This window comes from Zeugodacus cucurbitae, chromosome 3, assembly GCF_028554725.1.
Source record: "Zeugodacus cucurbitae isolate PBARC_wt_2022May chromosome 3, idZeuCucr1.2, whole genome shotgun sequence".
In the NCBI taxonomy this organism is placed as follows: Eukaryota; Metazoa; Arthropoda; class Insecta; order Diptera; family Tephritidae; genus Zeugodacus; species Zeugodacus cucurbitae.
In genome coordinates this window covers 22,814,322-22,825,696 of record NC_071668.1, presented here as the reverse complement: position 1 = coordinate 22,825,696, position 11,375 = coordinate 22,814,322, and the positions used below count along the sequence as shown (strand labels likewise).

The window sequence follows — 11,375 nt, the reverse complement described above, 5'->3', positions numbered from 1 at the left end:
ACTGCATTAAAGTTGTGGGTGTAAATATGTTACTGTGCCACACGCACACACACTCACATATTTTATACAGAAATCGCGCCATTTATGTCAGGTAATTTGCGGTCGCTTATACTTGTTTGCAACTAAGCAAGAAATAAAGTCAACAACAATAATAACAACAGCAGCATCTCGGCAAATGGCATAAAATGAAAAATGTAGGGGTTCAAGACATAAAAAACGCAACATTTTTGTTCCGCATTTGACAGTGCTATGCAGCGCTGCATGTGGGGATATACATATGTATGTATGTAGGTAGTTATGTTGGTCAAAAAAAAAAAGGAAAATAAGAAAAAAATTTCATAAACCAAATGGTCGCAAAGCACGAATAATTTCTTTGACTAGGAAATTGTCAAATTTCATAAATTTCGCTGCATGAAAGCAAATTTTTGAGCCAACACTACAACATTAAAGCAGTAATTGGCGTGGGCAAATAGACTTGCGCAGCGTTTATACTATATACCTCCCTTTGACCCAAAATATTCACAATTAATTTTATGTAGCTTGTAATTACAGTTGGCAAATTTAATACAAAAGCTACGTTGGCATTTAACCGCAATTGTGTGGTTAGATGGATAGCTTTGCACGCCTCGAGATGCAAGCATATAGAAATAAACCTTTACAAAATGTTTGTATATATGTATGTATGTGTGTACTAATGTTATATGCGGCTGGTATTTCGTTATCTTTTGGCGAAAATCAAAAGATTTGTAGCTTTGCGCGGTATTCTGGAGTGGCAGTCATGCGAGCGCATAGCCACCGTCGACATCACAGAAATGGCGTAACCTGTCATCGTGCTGTCGCTGATTGTGTGTGCGAGTCTCTAGTGCCACTGAGCAACAGCCGAATTCACAGTATTTTTTCGTAATTTGGTAATTTAAGTATTATACATTGTATATCTACACACATTTGTGTATGTAATAATGTACAGCTTATCTCCATTAATTTTGCCTGACGCGCAGTCACACGGATAATAACAAGCGCACAGAATATTTTTGTTGCTGTTGATTTTCCACACCTTTAAATTGCTTGTTGCTGTGATGGTTCGTACAAAATGTTGGTACTCACTCACTCACTTACTGAGCTGCGGCAACATTTAGTTTGGCAATTACTATACAAATACCCGCAGTCACAACTTTACTTTGCAGCAATTGCCAAGGCATTGAGTGCAGCAACGAAAAAAAAGCAGAATTTTAACTTGAAGATGCTTGCTGAGCTGACGCAGTCAGTTATACCCGCCACCGCGTATGCATAAACATCTACATATAAATATAACAACAACAAATAGTGACAAATAAACTTGCATTTTGTTATAGCGTTTATATGAATATTTAGTGGCGCATGACAACTTATTAGTCATAATGTACGCCAACGTGTTACGTGACTTTGCCATTTGCCATAAGGAAAATTGAGTGTAATAGTTTATGGATTAAGCAGGTTGAAAATCTGTTTTTCTAGTTGTTTTGATCACTGAGTTTAAGTACACTAGTTTTAAAATCACAGTTTTTCAATTGGGCAAATTATCAAATACATACTTAAAAGAAGTTATTTGACATTATTAACAATTTTTAAACGTTTATTTAGTTTTCCGTAATTTTTGGTTCAAACACTAATGCTTCAAGCAATTTATTTCGATAGTTTTAATGGCTATTAGCAGCGAAGTTCAAGTACAAGTCAAATATGATATGGATTAATGTACAATGAATTTCCAGAGTCAGGATCTGGATGATATCAGCTTTAATTAAGTTATTATTGTTTAATTTATTAGATTTATTCCTACACTTTAAAATATTTGGTAGACTGAGACTAAGACATCTCGGGTCGGTTTTAGTATAGAATCCCCCGATTTCAGGTTTGAAATGGGTATGGTTGAAAAAAGGACGATCTCCAATATATATAATAGTTGCCGCAGGAGACTTATAGTTTTCGAGATATTTGCATTTGAAGTTGAAAATTTCACAAATTTTATGTGGCAATTTTTCGATTATTAGTTAAGTTTTTATTTATATAATGCACTTATTATACACTAACACTTCACTAAATTGTTTCCACATATTTATTTTGTGCCAATATAGTTAAAATTTGCTTTAAATAAGCTTTTTAATTTTTGCACAATTTTGTTTATATGCACAATAATCAGGTGGACAGATATCAAGTGTTGCCATATATAAATATTGTACAAACGAATAAAAATTATTAAAAAAAGGGGATTATACCCTAAATACATGAATCATAATCATTTCATTTCAATTAATAAACAAAGCGCGGCCGAAGGCCGTAATGTTAAAAAGAAGTAATGGGCGAAAGTGCTAAGGTTCACCCAGGTGTTGGCTCGACCAGGGTTATTTTTTTTGAAGCGCGGCCGATGGCCGCCAGTGCAGAAAGTAGTTCTACACGGAAAAACTTGTCATTCCCCCTCTCTGATAATCCCCGGTGTTGGCTCGGCCAGGGTTATTTTTTTAAAGCGCGGCCAAAGGCCGCCAATGCAGAAAGAAATTCTAAAAAAAAATTATTTTAAATAGGGTATATTGCTTTCATAAAAACACATTTTCTATAACGGATCTTTTTACAAACTAAACAAAGTACCGTTTGTTTTTTGTCTGTTTTGTCATTATATTCTTTTTTGCAAATTCTAATTAAAATATGCAAATAAGCGATTCGGTTAGTGTTTATATTTTGTCATATTTCTTTATTTAAATAAATCGTGGTTCATTTGAAAAAATGAGTGCAAATTCTTCAGGTATGGTATTATAAATTTTAAATTGTTAAAAATATTACTTAGGACTTTTAAATAGATTTCAGCGAAGCGTCTACGAGCCGTGGTGTAAAAGGAACTAATGTTCTTAGACTCTCCGAGTTGAAAAATATGTGGAATTTTTCGAAAATTTTACAAAGTTTCGATATGAAATGCATAGCATTTGCAGAAGAGGAGGGTCTTATCATGAAAATCAAATTATGCCACATCCATCGGACCCCAATGACCGTTAGAATATCTGAAAACAGCACGGTGGATGTTTTCCGATACCGGAAAGGTGTATGCCGCACACGATCAGCGTATTCAAGATCCAATGGTACGTGGTTCGAAGACGTAAAAATACCACTGCCTCAAGTCTTTTATCTAATGTACGCGTATGCATCCCATTGGTCTCATGCGGAAGTTCGAAAGAACAGTATTATCAGGGAGCCAATTTTACCTAGCGCTACCATATGTGACTGGTATAATTACTGCCGCGAAGCAGTAGTATTATACCAGGTTGACCATCAGGTAGCGGTGGGTAAAATTGGCAGCCCTGGTAAAATTGTTCAAATAGGCGAGAGCAAATTTGGGAAGCGTAAATTTATTATATATATTTATGAATTTATTTATCATATGTAATTATTTTATATTCGTTTACATTAGGCCGGAGAGTGGAAGGTCATGGGGTTCTAGGGATGATAGAGGATGGGTGCGATGATCTTCGTCTGGAGGTGTGTCCGGAAAATGTGAGATCTGCTGAGGTGCGCATACCCTTAATACAGCGGCATGTAGAACAGGGTTCTATAATTTGTACTGACTGTTTGAAGGCATACGAATGCCTATCCAATTACGGATATGAGCACCAACGCGTGAATCATAGCGACCCGGATCCATTTGTCGCAGAGGACGGAACTCACACCTAGCGCATTGAATCACAATGGCGCGTAATTAAACGTTTTTTATAAAAGACAACTATAATAATAGTGAAGACTTTTCAAATTTGATATACGCATATATTTGGAGAAAAAATATATCAAATCGACATTTAGACCCATTTGCAAAATTATTGGAGGCAATAAAACATAGCTATAAGCCTTAAAACACCTTTCTTTTATTAAAATGCTAAATTTATTTCATAATTTTCTTTAGAGGTATATTTTCTTTTTTGTTCTCATTCGTTGGGATATGGCTACACTTGATATCTGTCCACCTGATTATTGTGCATATAAACAAAATTGTGCAAAAATTAAAAAGCTTATTTAAAGCAAATTTTAACTATATTGGCACAAAATAAATATGTGGAAACAATTTAGTGAAGTGTTAGTGTATAATAAGTGCATTATATAAATAAAAACTTAACTAATAATCGAAAAATCGCCACATAAAATTTGTGAAATTTTCAACTTAAAATGCAAATATCTCGAAAACTATAAGTCTCCTGCGGCAACTATTATATATATTGGAGATCGTCCTCTTTTCAACCATACCCATTTCAAACCTGAAATCGGGGGATACTATACTAAAGTTTCCCGAATTAATAAATTGTTCACATTTCATAAATTACGTAGATAACCTTTTTTTTTAATATTCATATTTATATTATTATATTTGCATACTCTGACTATAATGTTCGAGTTTTTAGGTATTTATACTGATGTACATTAAATACTTTTTCTCACGTGAAAACAGTAATCAAATATCAATCACTTATTGCGCAACATTTCTTTCGCGAAAGAATCTTCATTTGCTTTTTTCCCACTAGCACATATGTATGTATGTATGTAAGTATTTATCCAGCCGATTAGCTGACTTTAGCTTTAGCTTCACTTCTTCTCTACTTCATTAGCCCTGCTGTTGACTAATCTAGTACTTTTTTTACCATACAACACCAATACTTAACTAATATGTATATCGTTAACTTACTTGGCATTGTTGTGGTCCTGTCTACTCATGCATCAAATGATGAAAACTTCAATTCCCTTGCTTTCATTTACTTGCGCATAATTCTTCTTAACGCGTTACTTGATTTTGACGTCCAATGCATTTTAGTTGCTGTTGCTTTGCCAAAGCCACGCCGACCCTCTTTCTCATTTCACCTGTTTCTTGTATTCGCAAATCTAGAACATTTGCAACAATATAAGAACAATAGATGTATACTAAACTAATATGTCGTTAACTTACTTAGTTTTCTTGTTGTCTTGCTGCTTATATGCATATCAAATGATGAGAGCACTAATTCTCTTCATTTCTTGTACTCACACTAATTTCGCGCTGCAACGCTGCCAAAATATCAACCCTTATTTCAATTATTGGCATTTTTATTTTCTATTGGCAAAATATACATACTTACTTATACGTACATACTTACATATATACGATCGCAGGCATCACCTTTCTAGCGCTCCGCTGCCGTTTTAGGTTAGGTTTTTGCTTTGACAATTTCTCTGGCATACTTTTGTTAAAAATTTGTAATTTAATACTTCTGTTACACTTTTTGAAACGAGTACTGTTAAATTAATTTTGAATTGAAGTATTTACTTATTTTAAGATATATTTGCATATTTAAACTAATTTCGCAAATTCAGTCGACTGCTGTTAAAGTACTGATTCACTCGTTGGCTAAAGCGGAACTGACGAGCAGCATTGAAAGCGGATGTAGGGTTGCATATCCTTGTTTACAAATATTTTAAAATTCATAAAGTGACACATTATTCAAATTAAAAGTGAAATTTTGGTAAATTTATAACAAAATTAACAATTTTTGTTAAGCAAAATTTACCAAAAACAATCAATATCAAAATTTCCATGTGTAAAATTTAGAAAAAAATTTAAAATTCTAAATTGAATGTCTAAAAATATAAAACATAGCATAGCAACAAATAATAATTAATTTTATATGCAAAATATTTATAATGCAACCCTTTTCCGTTTCCCTTTTGTGCTCGCTAGTTCCGTTTCGGCGAATGACTCAGCTGTCTAGCAATGACTCGCTCTTTCATTCGCGGAATTTAAAACGCTTCTTAACCTGAAATATTGCGCGCAGCTAAATTTGCAAAAATATTAATTTATTGAGTTTTATTAATGCAGATATGGAATTAAACAATAATTTTCAAGTGTAATACACTGAACTACACAAGTAGAACAACAGTGTGCATTAAAATAATGTGGTTGCATGTGGATAAAAATTGTGGGCCCAGAAACATGCGTTTTTCCTTAAAGAGTCCTTAATATATATAATAATTAATAATATTAACTAATCAAATTGTTTAAAATTTTGTGATTTATAGTCAAATTAATAAGGAATGCGTGCGATTACTTATATTGGATTTCCAGCGGTTGCAGTTGCAGTGTGGCATAAGCTGGCGCAGTTCGGAAGTTCTGCAATTGGTATGTACGTTTGTATGTTCTTTTAATATATATGTATATATATATTATTTAATATATTAAGCGCAAGCAAAGCTATTATTGTGTGTATAAATTATAAGCACATAAATATGTCTATGATATGTATAGAGAGTGTGAAAAGTGTGTATGTTGAATATGAACAATAAAGCTAGGCAAATCCGTAATGAATTTATAGTGAATGGTAATGGAAATGTATTTCACCTGATTACGTAGATATTCTTTAAATTATCTTGGGAATTTGATAACAAATAGTAGCGTGATAGCTCTCTGAATAATAAACTGGATTTTATTACTTTTGAAATATCTAATCTCCATATTTAAATGTGGTACAAAATAAATATATATTAATATACGTTTATCTGTGACATTAAAAAAAATTAACACAAGCTCCATGGAGTCAAATTTCTTTAGATGATTCCTTCGCAATTACTTTGTTACACTAAACCAAAAATGCAGTGTGAGTTTTAAGGTCGGAAGCTTCTTTGTAGCCATAAATACACTAATTATTCAGTTTTTTCGACAATAAAGGCTTGACCAGCAGACCTGTAATCATCTCAAAGCGAATTATTTGAATTTAAAAACAGTTTCATTATTATTTGGGTCTACTAATTACACGGCTATAATCTGTGTGAAATTTTCATTAAACATTACATAATATGCATTAATGTTTGCTTTGTTGCTTTCGTGGATATTTCTAAATAGTGCATTTTAAGTACTGCCCAGTACATGCTTTTTTGTATAGAAACATAAGTGTGATAGTTTAAGTACCCACCAAATTATATAAGCACATAAGTGCATTATCGAAATACAGTTGAGTGCGTATTAATGGAGATTGTTAATAACAACTGACATACAAATTTATTTAAAATAATTATAAATAATAATAAAATGCAAAAGGTTGATTTGAAATTTTTTTTGTACTTTTTTTTGGAATGAAACTATTTTAATGAAATTATTATAAAAAACCAAAAGCAGAAATCTAAAAACAGTTGCTTGAAATATAAACAAAAATTAATGTTCATTTAGCTCTTTCCGCTAAATTAAGCTCGCTGTTACTTTTTCCTGTTTGTTGACTCTTCATTGGATTATTTGCTTTTATAATCAAATACCGCCCTACAAAAACAAAGTTATATATTTACATATAATTAAATTGGTAGTGTCAAATTAGTAGATACTAAATTGAAATAAAATATTGATTAGTGAATTAATTTAAATTTCACACTAGCATAAATTTAGTTTGTCTCTTCTTCATCTCCATCGGCGCCGCGAATCAAACTTTCGCCTAAAATATTTATTACATTTGTCCAAAAATTTGCATACTGTTTATATTAATGTGCACACAACTCTACAAACTAAACCGAAATAATTTAGAGCTACGCTGCAGTTGAGCTGCAGCGAGAGATAGGCATGTAAATTGTAGGAAACATCATTACGATTAATCAGTGGAAAGTCGCTTGAGTGCCATTTGTTTGGATCTCATCGTTGTGTTGTGATTGGAAATAAATCAATTGCCTGTGAAGTGAAGACGCGAAATGCCAAACTGTGAGTTACATACATTCGTTTCGCGATCCAAATGCATAACAACCAAGTCAGTGCCACATTGGCGCGATGCGGCTACACTTGTCGGCAACTGACGTTTGGGATCGCCGATATATGTGTGTGTGTGTTTGTGTGCGGGGCGCCACGCTGATGATGTCAGCGCCTCAAATGCACGTGTTGTTGTTGCAGTTGCAACTCAGTATGCGTTTGTTGTTTATAGTATGTACATGCCTTGTTACCGTTACTATTACTTTAATGTTTAAGTTGTTTTGTTGTTAATTGCTGAAATTTATTTTTATTTCTTATGCATTTATTTCGCTTTTGTTTTTAAAAGACAATAATGCCTGTCTGCGTCTGTTGTATATGTTTGTAGTATATATTTAAAACCTGTGGTGCACGCGCAATTGTAGGTGTGTTGCCGTGTCTTCGCTGTTGCGCTTGATTTTTCTTGAGGGTTTTTTGTGTGAGTAGTTTTGTACCTACTTGTATTTGACATGAGAAATTTTGTTGTCTGACATTTGAATTGAGACTTAAATCAAGTTGATACTTCCGTTTTAGTGCACTCGCTGCATTTAGTGAATATATGTAGGTTATATACATATTTTTCGTTGTTAGTAAACGCTATATTTTTTTTGAAGCGGATATACTTACTTATTGGAGCTTATCCCAGTTTTCATATAAAACAAGAGTATTCAATGAAATTCACTTTAAGCTATACAAAATTAATTTGAAGCTTAAATTTTTTTTGGAGAAAATTTAAATACTAGCCATAGATTAAAAATATTACATTTCTTTTCAGTTTATACTGAAATAAGCACCGAGTTTTAATCCGCTTAACGGTGTCAATGTCAATAAAAATATATATTTTATTGGTTTTTAAATGTACCTTATTTCAATATTACAACTACTTACGAAAGCAAATACTTTCATATTTCTTCATTTCTCCGGCATTCGATGTTCAGTGATAATATATTTGTAAATAAATTTATTAATTCTTTAATAGGTGTTAATATATCCGTATTTTAATCTTCTGAAAAAAAAATAAAATTTAAATATTCAGTAACGAAATGAAATAAAATTAAAAATATCAGTCGCGATTTTCTAAAGCTTTCTAAATCAAGAAATTAGATTATTTATGTGTGTCAGATATTTCTTAATTTACAACAGAAGTACTCATGTGATTTTCAAACCACTATGTTTTTATCAAATAAACTATATAAATTTGTTTTTTGTTTAAGGGTTAACTTGGTTTCAGAGGTTGAAAACAATAGCATTTTTACATTTTTTAATATATACAATAATATATTTCATCACTAGCACATATTTAAACAGTATTTTGCGAATTTTTTACTAAAAACAAGTAAGGAAATGCTAAGTTCGGGTGTAACCAAACATTTTATACTCTCGCAATTTATTTAATTAATTTTATTAATATAACCACAATTGGACTGACAGATTCGGCATATATGTATATATGGTATTAATCTGTTGATAGAGAGTCAAACCGCGAACATTAGGTATATGGGAGCTAGGGGAAGTTATGACCCGATTTCACTCATTGCACGGATACATATTATTAGAAGAAAAATATTTCCTCTGAGTTTCTTCAAAATATCAAAAATAGAGATTCACCTATATTTTCGGTAAAAAATTTATTCTAAACTCTGAGGTCCTCATATTCGATATATGGCGCTTTAAATACTTATGGTCCGATTTTGGAGGTTTTTAGAAGGGCGATGCCACACCATAAATGTAGTATTTGTGCCAAGTTCTGTTCCGATATATTCACTAGTGCTTACTTTATATATTGTAAAGTAAACGATTCAGATCGACTTCAATGGTCTTGTATATAGGAAGTAGGCGTGGTTGTGAACCGATTTGGCCACTGTCACAATATATTGGGTCGCCTGATTCTGGTGATTTCTCAATTTTTACTCAAGTTACAGCTTACACAGACGGACGGACAGACAGACTGACATCCGGATTTGAACTTTACTTGTCACCCTGACCACTTTGGTACATATAACCTTATATGCGATCGCCATTCCATGTTCAGTTTGTGAAATTATTTCTAAAATCATACACAATTCAGTAGTTAATAGGCGACTTAAAATGTATAACAAATTAGCAGTTAGGAAGTTTATTACAAAAACTAATTTGTAAAGTAAAGCTTTCATCAATACAGCAATTGATCAGCACACATGTACGTACATTGAAATCGTCTTTTGATTGAACTAAAATTAAATAAAACTCAGTTACCATCAGGCTTCGGAGTAAGTGCTAGTGGAAGTAAGAGTACCTAATTTTATCAAAAATTTTTTCGTCAAAAGGAAGCTCAATTTATGAGTAGCCTTCTCGGAAGAAAGATATAAATGATATTTGTATTTATCTGTATCTTGCTTGAACTCTTGTCTCCAACTTGTTTGATTAAATTTAATATAGCATTTGGTAAGAATTCAAAAGTGAGTCGTATTTAGGATTTAAGGCGTGGTGATTAGCTGTTTAAAGGGAGATTATTCTTGTTAATAGTAAAACTACTGACATTATTAGTATTCAGTCACTATTTTCAGTTCTTACTTTTTTCCTGAGGAATAAAATATACTTTCAAATCATATTCTTTAACAAAAAAAGTATCTTATCCGAATCTCTTGAGAGTTTTAAGCACAATCCACGACTCAGTTCCGTTAAATCTGAGCTGATTGGTGAATATGTTAAATTATCTATATATAAGAACTTTCTTTCTCAGATGTGTTTCAATGTTACACTTAGTTCAAGTACGCTCCCCACGTCGTTTTATACCTTGAGGCGATAAAGGAGACAAGTATAGTTATTGAATCTTCATATCCCGGGAAACAAATAATAATTATATTGTAATATCTAGAGACTGTCCATTAGCAAAGGTTCAGATTAAATTAGGATTGACATGAATGGCTGAATGTAGATATAATGTATAAAATCTTCATATTACAACCTAAAATCTCAAATAGTGTAATTGGTAGCCTGTGATGTCTCTTTGTATTACAAATGTTTCAGTTCATGTGACATCGCAAGGAATCTAAAGTCCGCTAACATAAGCAATTATATAAATATGTAGGATGACCAGTTAAATTTTTGTAATTCCAAATGTAAATAAACTGTCAAAGTGTAAATCTTTATTAATAAAGATAAATTGGTGCTTAACACATAACTATCTCAGATGACCATTGTCCACCAATAACGACGCAATACGAATGACATAATATAAGCTTACGCATGTACCTACATACAGATCCCCATGTATCAGTGTAGAGAGGCATTTCGCGTTTTCTTTTTTTTTTGTTTTTGAATGCAAAATGTGCATTTTATTATTTTGCATTGAAGTTAGAAGTCATATATCACAACAGACGTCCTTTTTTGACAGCTAACAAAGGGCCATAATGATTTCGGCGGAAATACAAGATTGTGCTTAAAACAACAACACAGCCAAATGGGGTGATCTAATTGTATGTGCGTACAACAAATACAGCTTCTATAAAACAACAAGCTGCTGTGCTGTGTGTGAGTGTGGAGGTACTTGTGTTTGCATAAGTGCGTGCAAAATTTTTTCAACCCCTTACCAAATCACCGACATTGCCGATCGGCCAAGCGTGTAAAACAACTGACAGCTAGCTACATGCAG

General features: G+C 32.5%; 1 pseudogene; it reads left to right on the top strand.

Annotated features, from left to right (window-relative positions):
- The first annotated feature begins 2,938 nt into the window (after window positions 1–2,938).
- On the top strand, window positions 2,939–3,872 carry LOC114804811 (uncharacterized; annotated as a pseudogene).
- Window positions 3,873–11,375: the final 7,503 nt, after the last annotated feature.